Source organism: Felis catus, chromosome D1, assembly GCF_018350175.1.
Source record: "Felis catus isolate Fca126 chromosome D1, F.catus_Fca126_mat1.0, whole genome shotgun sequence".
Taxonomy (NCBI): Eukaryota; Metazoa; Chordata; class Mammalia; order Carnivora; family Felidae; genus Felis; species Felis catus.
In genome coordinates, this window is record NC_058377.1 from 48,645,441 (window position 1) to 48,660,437 (window position 14,997).

The window sequence follows — 14,997 nt, forward strand, 5'->3', positions numbered from 1 at the left end:
ATAGTCATTTGGGTTCTCTTCAGAATGATGACATTTAATATTAGCTTAACAGTATTTCAAATATTTTATAAAAATCCAATAATTGGCTTCACAGTATTTTAAATATTTTTAGAATATTATGACTGGATAGTTAGTATATTATTTGAGTAATTATTTCTATTTCCCTTAAAATCTACTTAATCTCTAATGTTAAATAGGATTAAAAAGGAAATAAGTAACGGCACTGGTGGGTGGTATTTAAGATCTCAAACCCAAGAATCAGACGGGACTGAGTGTAAAAGCCTGGTTCAGCCACTTACTAGCAGAGTGATATTGGTTGGAACAATCTCCTCATTATTAAATTGGGATCATAATGGTAGTATCGTTCCCACAGGGTTTATGAGAATCTAACATTTAACTAAACCTTGCTGGTGGAGTATAGCCTGCAGAGTCAAAGTGTCTAGGTTAGGACCTACCAAAGCACCTCACTAGTTGTTTGACCTTAAGCAAATCACTTAACCTCTCTGAGCCTTAATTTTCTCATCTACAAAATGCAGATAGTAATAGTACTTGCCCCTAGAAATGTGAGGATTAGATGAACCATTGCATGTAAAATATTTAGAATAGTGGCTGGCCCACATTGACTGCCAAACAAATATTACCTATATAAATACATGCTATTTGTAGTATTCTTTACTACAGATGGCCTCAGACTTTGCTATAATTGCTTGATAATGTAATGAAAATAAAGATCACTCTTGGGCTAAATTCAAATGCGTTAAAATCATATAATTAAATCTGGGGGGGGGGGGGAAGTAAGGCATTTGCTTACCACAATGTCTGGTGGTATGTGTTAGGGTCAGGCGTAAGGCAGGGTAAAGATAAGAGTCAGAGGCTAAAAAATTTTAGGAGTCAAAGGCTTTATCGGGAACTAAGGTCTCAGGCGAGGTTCTGTGACTCAGGGAGAGAGAGAGGAGTCAGGGAAGTCGCGCCCAGGTGTGGTGGGGTGGGGTTTTTAAGCTGCAGTGGTTCCGGGTTTAGGTCCAGATGGGCCTTTTTCCCATCAGGTCGTGCTGTCGCTTGGTGATTGGTTGACCTCCATTCGTTCTGGCACGCTACTAGGGGCTTTTCGTTGGGTTGAGCTGGCAAGATGGGCGTCCCCTCTACTGTGGTTCCAAGGACATCCTAACAGTATGAAAGAAAAGACTTTGTAACCTACACATTTACTAACATCATATTTGCAAGGTGCTTTAAAGATAAATAATTTCAGCATTACACTATTTCTATTAAAAATATACACTATTTATGAGTAACAGGTAGGTATTTCTACAATTCAATTAACAGCAATTATTTAGCACAGCCCTAAAGCCAATACCGGTTTGAAGCACTCAGCAAAGTATTAGCATCCATTAACTGGCCTCCTGCTAGCCCAGTCACTAGATGACCTCCAGCTGCTCAGCAGAGCAGTTCAAGGTTCTAGGGAATCCATGGCCAAAACTCTTAAATTTTATCAGGAACAGATTTTGGGGGTCTTTACCTTTGGTACTAGGAATCCCTCTGGCGGGCTTCCTCAGTCTGAATTGTTTTCTTCTGTGAGCCCGGAGTAGGGCAGGAATTGCCCTGGGACATAGAAAGGTGGAAATGGGGACAGGTGAGCATAATCCACTAAGAATACCCAGGCAATAACCCAAAGGTGCATGGCATATGAATGATAGGTTTGGTTTACTCAGACGTGGAGAACCAGGAAACTATTAGAACTAACCTTACATCCCAGAAAGCAGACTTCTGCCACATCCCTATAGAGGGTTGTGGGCCTGTTGTTCCTGTTCAAATTATGTTGAGTCACTCATACATTTTTGTACTGTCACCATACAGAGGTCACTGATGGAGATTTGTTTTTCTATACAAAATTTACTGACATACAAAAAAAGACATGGTTTTAGTCAGTGTTTAAATTCCTAATGCCTTTCCCAATGCCTAAAATACTGGAAGTGCTGAATCAGCAAATGGAATAATTAAAATTAGGTTCTGCACTAAAGGTGATGATACTTTGCCATGTTAACTTCACTTGGCACCTTATAGTTCTTTCCTTTTGAATGATGATGTATTTAAAATTAATTTCTACCAGTGTTTGACTCATACTGTGGAAAGGGAAGACGAAGATGAATCAGATGTGATTCTGATGAAAGAATCAGAAAGTTCTCACAGGAGAAAAAGACATAAACTCAAGTAACTTTAATGCAAGGCAAAATGAAATCAGCCCTGTTATTGAGCTTGTGTCATGATTCAACTTAACTAGGAGAGCCAAAATGCTCCAGAACATTTAAAAATTTATTTTTTAAGTGTTTTAAACTCACCAACTGCGAGATCATGACCTGAGCTGAAGTCAGATGCTTAACCGACTAAGCCACCCAGGCACCACAGCATACATTTTTTTAAGTTTATTTATTTATTTTGAGAGAGAGAGAGAGAGAGAGAGAGAGAGAGAGAGAGAGAGATCAGGAAAGGGGGAGAGAGAGAGGGAGAAAGAGAGAATCACAAGCAGGCTCAATGCTGTCATCATGAGCACAACTCGGGGCTGGATCTCACAAACAATGAGATCATGACCTGAGCCGAAATCAAGAGTTGGATGCTTAATTGACTGAGCCACCCAGGCACCCCAGATCATTTAAAATTTGACACGTGCTCACAGGTCCTTATCTGTCCTTCATTGAGCATGTAGGCACTCTCTACAGTCAGCATCAGCTCTCTTGCCAACTGGGCTAACTAGCCTTGATTATGTTTGTGTAATACAGAGCTAACTAGATATTTTCATTATTCTTTCAATAATTCAAAGAATATTAAGTATTTGTTATGTTCCTGGCACAGAGGGTGAAAATGGAGATTCACAAAAAAAAGTAGGAATAGTTCTTGCTCAAAGAGATGAAAGCCTGATTTAGAAAACACCTATAATGTAAATTGGGAAATATGCTAATGTGAATGTAAAAGATTGTAAAGTGGCCAGTTAAATAAAGGGTCAAAGAAGAATTCTTTAAGGAAGTGCCACTTAAGATAAACCTTGAAAGAAAAAGAAAAATAAGAGTTAGACACATAAAGAGTGGAAGAGAGCCTCCAGACAAAAGTAAAATGTGTGTATGAAGGTTCTAAAATAGGAAAGATCTTGATACCTTTTAGGAACTGTAAGAAGTCAATCATGACTGGTGTTTAATGATAGGATAATGAGTGACATGAAATGATCTTGTCAAGGTTAGGAGGGCCAGATCATGCACAGCCTTGTTGACTGTATTTTAAGATTTGTTATTTTATTTCAAGTGCAATGAGAAGTTATTACAAAATTTTCAGCTTGGGAGTGATATGATCAAATTAGTCATTTTGAGAAGATCATTTGGCTGCTGTGAAAAAAATGCATTGAAGGAGCAGGAGTGGGAGCAGAGATCAGTTAGATGTTACTTGGTGCAGGTAAAGAACAGTGGATGGAGTTAAGCTATATGTTGGAGGTATAGTTGATGCTACTTACTGATAAGTGGCACTTAGATGTGGGGCATGTCTGAGGATGAGGCCCAGTTTTCTAATTGAGCAGTTGAATGGATTCGGCTGCCATTTGTGAGATTGGGAAGACTAGGGAGGAACCCTTGTGGGGAGATCAGGAATTCACGTTTGGACATGTTGAGATGCTTGTGATACATTTGGAAAAGAGATCAAGGAGGCAGAACTGGAAAATATCTGTCTGAAATCTCTGTCAGGTTAATATTCTGTATTTACCCTATGTCTTGTCAAATATCTGGAGTTGGGGAAATATCTGAATACTTCACTTTTCCCTTTTCATCAATAATCTTTAATATAAAAATCATAAATATGGTACTACATTAGCTATTTTTGAACAGTTATAATGAAAATAATATATTTTATAGAGGTTCTTAGTGTTTTGGGATTGGTTCTGGGTTTGGTTTTGGTTTATGTTTTTTGAGGTTTTCTTGTTTTTTTTCTTCTTTGTATATCGATGCAATGTTAAGGGATCCTTGAAAACTAATTAGTGATAGAGTTAAATGTATAGTTTTCTAATTCCATATCCTTATGATTATTCCATAATTGAACAAATTACTAATACTGAAATGACCTTTGATGTATGTGATTCTGTCTCAGTAGCGGTGCTGATCTTCCCAATATACAACTAGAATCATCTGACTGGGTGATTTATGGCCATTTATTTTAGTAATTAACATTTGGGTAATACGCACTAATAATTTAGAATGTCTTTTATTAACAATATGTAAAAATTTGGGGCACCTGGGTGGCTCGGTCGGTTGAGCATCCGACTTCAGCTTAGGTCATGATCTCGCAGTTTGTGAGTTCGAGCCCCGCATCGGGCTCTGTGCTGACAGCTCAGAGCCTGGAGCCTGCTTCAGATTCTGTGTCTCCCTCTCTCTCTGTCTCTCCCCTGCTCACACTTGTCTCTCAAAGATGAATAAATGCTAAAAAAATTTTAAAAAAAACAATATGTAATAATTTCCCTAACCTCAGTTATAGATTTGGTCACTGCAAGCAGCTGGGGTATCTGTTTGTGGACGGTTTAGAAAAAAAAAATGGGTAATCATGTATAGGAAGTAGCGATTAGCAAATTCATTTAAATTTGTCAAGCAACCAAAAATATTCAAGGAATAAAATCTGAAGTGGGCATATGGTTTCCCAGGAAATCAATTTACAATAAAAGTCTTTCTAGTGACTTTCCCAAGAACATTCTAAATTGTAATTTCTAACGAGCTGTATAATTAAACATGTGCAGACTTATTTGCTTCTCTGGCCTAAGCCAAGGAAGCCTAAACCTATATAAGAAATGAAATGTCTTCTTTTAAGATGTTCTTATTGCTTAAGGATTATACAGTTAGTTTAAGGCCAAGTTCTAAGACTGAAAATGTTAAGGCCATAACTTTGTTAATATCCAAAAGTACATTTGCTTGCTTATTTTAGCCACTTTATTTTTCAATAAAAACTGAAAGAGTCTAGTGAAAAAAATTCTATAATTCTTTATTATTTTAAAAAGTATTTTAAAATACGTTTTATTTTCTTTCACACACATATATGCATATATAGCAGTTATATAGGTGTCTAATAAACTAAAAATGCAGTGAAGATTGTACCTCTCAGTATTGTATAAGAAGTAAAATTAAGTATTATATACCCTGACTACAAAAGTCATTATACTAATGACCATTTATAATGTGTATACTTCAGTCATTAGAAAAGCCACATAGGCATTGTGAGGCTCCTGGGCACCTCTAAGTAGCAAGTGTCTTAACTGCTTTGTGCCCCACCTTATTCATCTGCAAATAGATACAATTCTAATGTCTAATTTATAATGTTATTTTCAGCATAACAATTGTAAATTTTAAATACATGTTTATACTATTTTTACTCTTTATTATCATAATTGGCCCAAATTTGAATTAAAGCAAAGCACATACTCATCCCAGTGCTTTAAAAGAGCCTCTTCTAATATTTTATTTAGCCTTGTTTTTTCGTAAGTATTATCTGTTGGCTTAATAAATTAAAAGTTAATTAGGGGCACCTGGGTGGCTCAGTCAGTTAAGCATCCCACTCTTGATCTCAGCTTAGGTCATGGTTTCAGCTTGTGAGATCAAGCCCCACATCTGACAGCACAGAGCCTGTTTGGGATTCTCTCTCTCCCTCTCTCTTTCTGCCCCTCCCCCACTCATTGTCTCTCTCTCTCTCTCCCTCCCTCTCTCTCTCTCTCAAAATAAATAAATAAAAACATTTTTAAAAAGTTAATTAAAAGTTCTTAATATTCAGCAATTCCAGATGGAGCCAATATATATTTTTTGTGTGTGATAACTCAGATTTCTGCATGCATATGCTTTCACACACACAAAAGTATTGGTGTTAGCATATATATGTGCACATATATTGTATATGCAGCTGTGTTCTCTCTAGTTCTATACAAATTTATTTCTAATGGGTCTGAGTTAATGATGTGGCATATCATATATGTTTATATGTATATATTTTCCCTTAGTTTTCCTAGCATGGGCATATATTTCAGTAGACTCCATGTGTAGAAATATCTTCAAGCATGTTGAAACTGACCTCATAATGTCTCCTTAGCACCAACTTCACCACATGCCCTTCACCAGTGCAATCGTCTCTAGCTTCTGACCTCTCCAGCTAAGTTAAAGGTTATCCTCATCACCAATTTAAAGAGCTAAGGGTCCTTTTATTTTGATTCTTCTCTCTTCACTACTTTTATTAAATCAGGAACTGTGTCCTTTGGAAGTTTCCACCAATACAGCTAGTCTTGTCCTTTACCCCTTGGGTAAATTCCTAGCAGTGCTACTGCTGGGTCATAGGGTAGATCTGTTTTTAATTTTTTGAGGAACCTCCAAACTGTTTTCCAGAGTGGCTGCACCAGTTTGCATTCCCACCAACAGTGCAAGAGGGTTCCTGTTTCTCCACATCCTCTCCAGCATCTATAGCCTCCTGATTTGTTCATTTTAGCCACTTTTACTGGCGTGAGGTGATATCTCAGTTTCATTTTTATTTGTATTTCCCTGATGAGGAGTGATGTTGAGCATCTTTTCATGTGCCTGTTGGCCATCTGGATGTCTTCTTTAGAGAAATGTCTATTCCTTAAAAATCTCCACTGCCATTATTGTGGTGTTCGTATCTTCGTTATTCCTTGTCTGATCTACTGCAATAGATTTCATTGTCAATCCCTCCCTCCCTGCTACATTCCCTTCCTAGATAAATCTTATAAAAATCACAGCTCTAGTCATTGCTTTCTCCTGCTTAGAAGTTTCTAGTAGTTGTTCATTGCCACTAGATAAAAAATCTAAATTTTTTTTTCCATAGCACTTCATGCCCCTATGTCCTCCCTCTCTTCCAGGGACAGAATTACATTTCATCCTTCTCTTCTGACTTCTGTCATTCATGCATCTCCACATCCAAGGAAGCTAGATTCTGTACAATTTCTTAAACACAAGCCATACTCTCCTGCCTTTAGGGCTTTGCTCATCCCATTTCCACCTTTGGAATGCCTTTCCTTGCCACTATGACCATTGCTTGTCAAAATCATAGCCATTCCCCAAGAGTCAAGCCAGTTCAGTTTTGTCTCCTCATGAAATTATCCCATATTGATCCAATTAGAAGCAATTTTTCACTTCTAAGAACTTCAAAAATGCTTTATTCCTGGGGTGCCTGGTGGCTCAATCAGTTGAGCATCTGACTCTTTATTTCAGCTCAGGTCATGATCTCATGGTTCGTAGAATTGAGCCCTACATCACTCTGGGCTGACAGTATGGAGCCTGCTTGGGATTCTCTCTATCCCTCTCTCTTCACTACCCCCCCCCCACACACACACACATGAGCGCGCTCTCTCTCTCTCTCTCTCTCTCAAAATAAATAAACTTTAAAATAAATGCCTTATTCCTTTCTCTGTGTTCATTCTTTTGTTACCAGGCCATCCAAGTATCCCATAAGGTATAGAAAGGATAGACATCAGCAACCTAAATTAAGGAGATAAGTGAACTGCTAATTCTAACACTTAAGACACTTAGTTATGATTTCTGCCCCAAATTGTGTCAAATTGAAAGCATTCAGTGAACACTGAAAAGGAAAGTACAAGCTCTAGAGTTAGTCTGTGACCAAACTCTGAGCAGTAAGTGGGAAGAATTGGGGTGGAGAGGGAGAGGGGAGTCCAAAACAGATCATGACTGTCACAGCACTATGTCAAGCGGAAAAGGGAATGGCCAAGATGGAAGATGAATAATTTTATTGCCAGGAGGAGTCCCTTATGAATAAAACCGTTGCATTGGCCCATTTTTTCATACTTTACAGTAATGATCTGTTCAAGAGATTGGGACAAAACAGTATTTGAAGCATCTAGCACTTTGCTTAAGAGTCTGATTAATTGAAAACCAGTTTCCAAATTATTGATGATTTTTATTTTATTTTTTCTTAATAGCCTACTTGACAGATTTATTGTCCAGCTTGGTTACACATTAATGTGGCACGCACCTGATATTACAGACAATTTCTCAAATATCTAACCTGAATAAAGTTTTTGGCATGTCTCTTATCTGCATACTCAATATATTTTTATCTAATCTGTCCTTGTTCCTCCATCTGCTCTTGTCTCTTCTTTCTCTGACACTAATATGGCTGGAGTGAACTTCCTCAGAGTTGATGTGAGAAACTTCTCTGACAGTTTTCAGAGATGGTTACTTGGTAAATTATTCTATAACTTGAATTTGGTATATAGGCATAGAGCTGCAGGTATTGTGCATACAATAAGTGTTCCATCGAATATTTAAATGAGCTAAGACTTTAGTTGAAAATAAATGCATCATCCTTACACATAGTACAGAAATTGCCTACACTGAAATCATTCTTTTTATTCCCTCTGTCCATGGATAGTTTTGCTCATGGTGTTTTCTACCAACTTGGACTACTATCACCTGACCGCAATAACTCAGAAATGATTAAGATAGCAAAGTTTTCAGATGTCCAGAATGGAGCTGTTCATACCCAAGCAGTTCACCAGACCACTGGATAAAAACTGAACACAAAGGTTATGCAGCTGCTTTGAGGACTGGCACCCAAGCATACACTGCATCAAGGGATACCATACATTCCCCCCTTTCTTACCATGGGGTATAATGTATATTCATTTTTAATGCATATGCAAGTTATGTCTCTGAATGCAAAATGAAGTTTACTCTTTACTTAAGCCAATGTCTTGGACTCTGAGAGCTAAGTGGCAGGTAGACCAATCTGTGGTGAAGGACTATTCTGAATAATGGTTTGATTCTTAATAAACACAAATAGCAAATTCAGATGTTTGGCATGAGGTCTCAAAACACTACATTTTCCTTTTGTTGCTAAATTTTTTCAGTGCTTTTGAATTACCAAAATTGTTCCCTTGAGTACACCGGGAGATTTGCTTGACTGTATGTGTAGTGAAACCTCTTATTGAAATATAATGTTCAGAGTCAAAGAGAAAAATGCCTATTTGTGTTAAGCCAGAGAAATAGTCTTCTTGGAAATATATTGTGCCTAAATTACCACTTTGTCTCCCAAAAGAACAAATCCTTTTTTTTTTAATTGGACAAAGGACAATAACATTTAATGAGTTCACCTTGTTCCCAAGCACCTACTGTAGAATTTCTTGAGTCTGTACGTATTTCTGGATAAAAGGTATGTCCTTGAGGATTGGGGAGTCTCTCTAAGGTAGTATTTAGTCAGTCTTCATAATGATATCTGTAAAAAAGCTCTCTCCTGAAATCTTCTAGCAAATGACCTATTCATGAAAAAAACAAACTACAGATATTGCCACTATAATACTTTTGTCGTGTATATCCTGATATTATAGGAGAGTAAAACAATTGATTACTTTTGCTAAATTCTTTTGGAAATTAAGGAATTATGCCCCTCTTCTCATTTGCCCTTTGAAGCTAACACGTGGCCTCTGGTTCTTTTCTTAGTTCACTTCTTTGCTGTTTAGATCTAGCTCAGAATGTTTAATGATACTTATGATTAATGGTTCTTTAAAAAATCTTTAAAGTCAAAATTATTTTACCCTGAAAATTGCAGATTTCAAAAATGCATTGTAGTAGATGTAGCTTTGATTTTTTGACATTCAAAAGTTTTATAACTCACACAGCACACACTGTTTACCTAGCTGTGAATATTTGCTGAGGTAAATATTTACCTATATAGCACTTTTTAAGGTTTTCAAAGGAAATGCATTGCCATGGTAAATAATGTGACCATAAATCTTTCCAATTTATGATCAGTAGCAAAGCAATTTTATTAGGATTGAACAGAACCTTAGTTTAAACCCTTTCTTTATCTAACTCTTAAATGGGAATATTAAGTAGCTGCCTTGGTTATTGTGAGAATTTAATGAGATCCTGGGTACATCTTAGTGCCCAAAAAGTTTAAGTGTTCTTCTTCCTTATTTACTTTTTTAAGAAGCAAATACATGAAGAAAATAATCTCCATTCGATCAATACTTTATTTCAAAAACATTTGTTAAGCTAGGCAGTTCAAAATGGTGAATCAAAAGAATGTCCGTAAATAAAGAAGTTTTTGGCTTTTCTCCCAAATACCTTCTCAGATTCCAAGACTAGACTGCAATAACACAGTCCTCTTTTGTCTGGGAGTAGCTTCATGCTAAATTCATCACAGTCCCCTAACTAAATCCATTTTGGTTCCCTAACTCATCAACCAGCATACATTAAAATCTCCTCCTCCTATGGAACATTGAGATTCAATAAAATTAAAGATTGTGGTATTTTTTATTCATGAACCATGACTCCAAGTGCCATTAGCTGTGAGCCAAAGTCTGTACTACATGGACTTTATCTCTGAGCATAATTCGATTGCAGCTAGATGCCTTAGACACTTTATCCCTTACAGAAAAGTTGATAGAAAATAAAAAATAAAATCCCTGCTTTTAAACTCCGTAAAAAATGCCAACTTAGGGATTTGTAAACATGAAATATGTATTGTTTGTCCAGTTCTGATATCCTAGCAAGGATCCACTGAAAGTTGGAAATTTGCACAATAAGAATGATATTAGGAAAAGTTGAGAATTATCAGCCAAGGCTAAAAAGAGAGAAGTTAGGAAGAAGGAAAAAATAAAACTAAGAAAGAAACAAATGAGGCACATTAACTCAGTGAGTCAGTCCCTTATAGTAATGAATGAAGAAAGTATATATAATTTCTTTGGTATAGGCCATTAATCTTAAGAAGAAAGACTTCAACAGGTGCTTCACAGGAACCCAAAAATATTTTGTGAATATTCATGAGTAGCTGAGTCATATGGGAAAATTTAGCCTTCATAGATCCATTTATTTGAATAAACTGAATGTGGCACCTACCAGTTTTTAAAAATCATGATAATATTGATGTGTAAGAATTCTTAAGTGTCAAATATTCTAATCTCTCAAAATGAACATATATTCATTTATGTATTTAGCAAGACAGTAATTGAACACCTTTTAATTATGTGACTACAAGTTGCAAATAGAGACATGGTGTGCCCTCAAGGGAGACAGTGGTCCCAGTATAGTGTGTGGAATATACATATATATAATAATTATAGTACCACCAGATAAATATATACACAGGTTTTTACAAGGAAGCCTTGACCAAGACTTCAACTTTTGCTTTAATGCTCTGGGAAAAAAAACAGCCTTCCAACACTGGTGATAACTATTTACTTGGGAGACTACCCCATTCCCTGGACTTCCCTCCCCTCCTAAAATTGAGCTGAAATCTGTAATTCCTTTGAAATTGTCTATTAATCTTATTTCTACCCTCTCCAGCTATGACAGACAACTCTTCAAAGGAGACCCCTTCATTTATTTGTAGGCCACTGTCAAATCTCAATTTAGGCCTCTTTCCTTTAGACTAAGGAACCTTCACTTATTAACCATTCTTGACACATCATGATTTTCAGACCCTCTATTTTATTGTTTGCATCCTACAAATTTTCTCAAGTTTTTCAATATCCCACCTAAGTGACAATATATAGAATTTATATAGAGATCCGTTGATATGTTTGTATGTACAGCCCATGGTGAATAGAGTTTTAATATGTGAGCTCTATACTCTGTTTATTTAATATAATATAAAGTTGTATTAACTTTGTTTTTAAGACCCTTTTTTTGGCTCTATCCAAATTATATATTTGGGTATGTAAGTATTTTATATGAACTACCGGCTAATATATATATATATATATATATATATATATATATATATAATTTTATATTTTAGAATAATTGATTTTTATATAAGTTTATAAATTTAGATTTATCTTTATTAAATGTAAAATTGTTGGACTGAGCCTAGCATCCAGACCTGTTGATATCATTCTTGACAGTAATTTAACCATCCCTTATATTAGCCATCCTTTTCTCATTTGTGTCCATTATAGGTGACCTAAAGGTAGATAGATGGATAGAAGGATAATTAGAAACAGGATGGAATTTGGCAGGGACACGTATTGCCCAGCTCACCTAAATATGAAAGTGAATCCCACATATATAAGAAAAGACTGAGAATAAAAATAACAAAAAGATAAAAATATAAGTAATGCCTGTTTTTTAATCATTATATTTTACATTTGAACCTAACATAACACTGTATTTTAATTATGCTTCAAAATAATAATAATAATAATAATAATAATAATATCTGTAGGCACAGTTTTCCATGCAGCAGAATATATGTATTATTAAAGAACTAGTTTCCAGGTTATAAGACCAGATTAATGTTATTTGCTCTCAGAAATTCTATCCTCCAATAACTCACAAAATGAATAACACGTAAGGAAAATCACTAACAACAAAAAAATTATTTTCTAACAGTGACGAAAGAAGGAATGAAGCACAGCTTAATATGATACTCTTAAAAAACTGTGATAAAGGGCAGAAACAGTAGGATAGAGGCTTAGAAAGGCTCCCATTCTCCTTCCCCACTCCCATTCCCCTCCTGAAACTAGGCTGGTGACTGACAAAATCCTGAGACTTCTTGCTGATACCAGTAAATCTGGAGAAGAGCACATTGAGCCTTGCCTTTTTCAAAGAGTAGTTGAAATTTGCCACTGGGAGTATCTAAAGTGGGGAAAGTGAGCAGTAGAGCTGATATTCTTTGCTGGAAGTGGAAGTTCTGTAAACACGCCCTGAATTAGAGAAATTACCCAAGTACATTACATTGGTGTAGAACATTGAACAAGAATCTCCAAGATAGGAGAATTTGGGTGTTCTAAGAAAAATGACACACTTGAGTACAGCCTCTACTGAGCCCTCCCCCAACTGCTTCCCCATTTGTTGCTCCAGGTGCAGAAGCAATTAGAACACAAAATATCTAGATCCCCCACTGTAACTCAGAAGGAAAAACAAAATGTTCATAGGCATATATGAAAAAAGTAAACTAGTCACATATATCAGAACAAATAGTGTCGAATTGAACTACCCAATCATGAGCAGGATGCAAACATTTTAATAACTCTGTAAACATACTATAATCAAAATGAAAAAGAAGCATCATCATTACAATCTAATTTATTAAGCACTTATTATATGTTAGGTACTTATATATGGATAGCACTTCTTATATGTTCTAAGTGTTATATATATATTCATCCTTGTAAGAATTCCTGTGTGCTACTTTTAATACATATGCAGATATGAGATTCAATAATTTCCCCAAATTATATAGTGACAGGGACAGCATAAATTGTCTGGCTCCAGAACTTGTGCTATTACCCCTAGGTGATCTTAGTCTTTATAACATGCAAATAAAAGGAAGAAAGAAATAAGACAAATAGCTCAAACTGTAATTCAAGGAACAGATGAACTCATGATTCATGCTATAGAAGAACTTAAGGAAATAAATTCAATAAAATAAGTACTAAAAGACAAAATGATAAAACTACAGATTGAACTGCAAAGAAAAATTGCACACCTGAGGAATCCAATAAAGGACCTAAATAGCATCTTTACAGAACTCATGAATATATCATAAACAGTAAGAAAAAAATAGATGTCACTGAAGTTAGTGACAAAGAACAAAGCTTGAGATAATCATAGTGAGCATAAACTTAAAAAAATAATAAAGGAAGAAAAGAATACTCTAACGCTACATCAAACAGGCACTGCAGAGCTTTGAGAAAAAGAGCTGGTGGCCCAAGGTGTCCAGACGAGCCAAAGGTTGAAAAGATACATCGTCAGCCATGCAAATTTGCTTAAATATGCCCTTTATCACAGCCATTGTTTGCGTTGTTCCAGATATAAGTTTGATTATGAACTGAAAAAGTGAAAAAATATTTTTATTTGTGATGGTAAACCATTGTGATGAAAGAATTCAGTAAGGTAGCCAGGTATAAAACTCATATACAAAAATCATTCAGCATATAAATATAGGCACATATATGAAGTAACCGATTAAAAGACATAATGGAAGAAAATATACCATTTACAATAGCAACAAAAATGATAAATACTTAAGAATAAACTTTTTGAGAAACGTGTGATTTATGTAAAGGTAACTTTAAAATGTTATTAGGAAATGTACAAGAAGGGAACACCGTTATACATCATTGGAAAGGAAGATGCACCATTAAAAATGTCAGATTTCAGTTTCATACTAAAAATTTAAAGCAGAAATACTAATGAAAAAAATTTGAACCAGAAAAACTTATTCTAAAGTTTATATGGAAAAATCAATTTGCAGGAATAGTGAAGAAAATTCAGGAAAATAAAACTAATGAAATATGTCCAGATATTAAACCACATTATAAAGCTATGATAATTAAAAAGTAAAAAGATCGGGGCGCCTGGGTGGCGCAGTCGGTTAAGCGTCCGACTTCAGCCAGGTCACGATCTCGTGGTCTGTGGGTTCGAGCCCCGCGTCGGGCTCTGGGCTGATGGCTCAGAGCCTGGAGCCTGTTTCCAATTCTGTGTCTCCCTCTCTCTCTGCCCCTCGCCCGTTCATGCTCTGTCTCTCTCTGTCCCAAAAATAAATAAACGTTGAAAAAAAATTAAAAATAAAAATTAAAAAAAAAAGTAAAAAGATCTATCAAAATAAAAGACTGAAACCCAAAACTAGACAAGGCACATAAAGAAATTTAGTATATGATAAAGATGGCATTTTGAATGAGGAAGAAAAGATGGATTGTTTACTAAATCATATTGGGAAAACTGCATCTATTTTTTAAAAGAATAAAATTGTATCTTCATAATCTAAACCCAAGTAAACTGTCACTCAATCAAATGTTTATCCTTAAAAATGAAAGCATAGAGATGGTAAAGATGGGTAAATTGAACTGAAGTAAAATTAGTAACTTTTGTTGACTAAAAGAGAGTGAAAAAGAGGGGTACCTGCATGACTCAGTCGGTTAAGCCTCTAACTCTTGGTTTTAGCTCAGGTCATGGACTCACATTTCGTGAGTTCAAGCCGCACATTGGGCTCTGTGCTAATAGTGCAAAGGCTGCT

General features: G+C 35.7%; 1 protein-coding gene across 27 annotated transcripts in view; it reads left to right on the top strand.

Annotated features, from left to right (window-relative positions):
* The window catches only part of DLG2 (discs large MAGUK scaffold protein 2), a 2,054,427-nt gene that overhangs the window by 1,497,300 nt on the left and 542,130 nt on the right, over window positions 1-14,997 (top strand). The gene's annotated exons all lie outside the window — the stretch shown is intronic.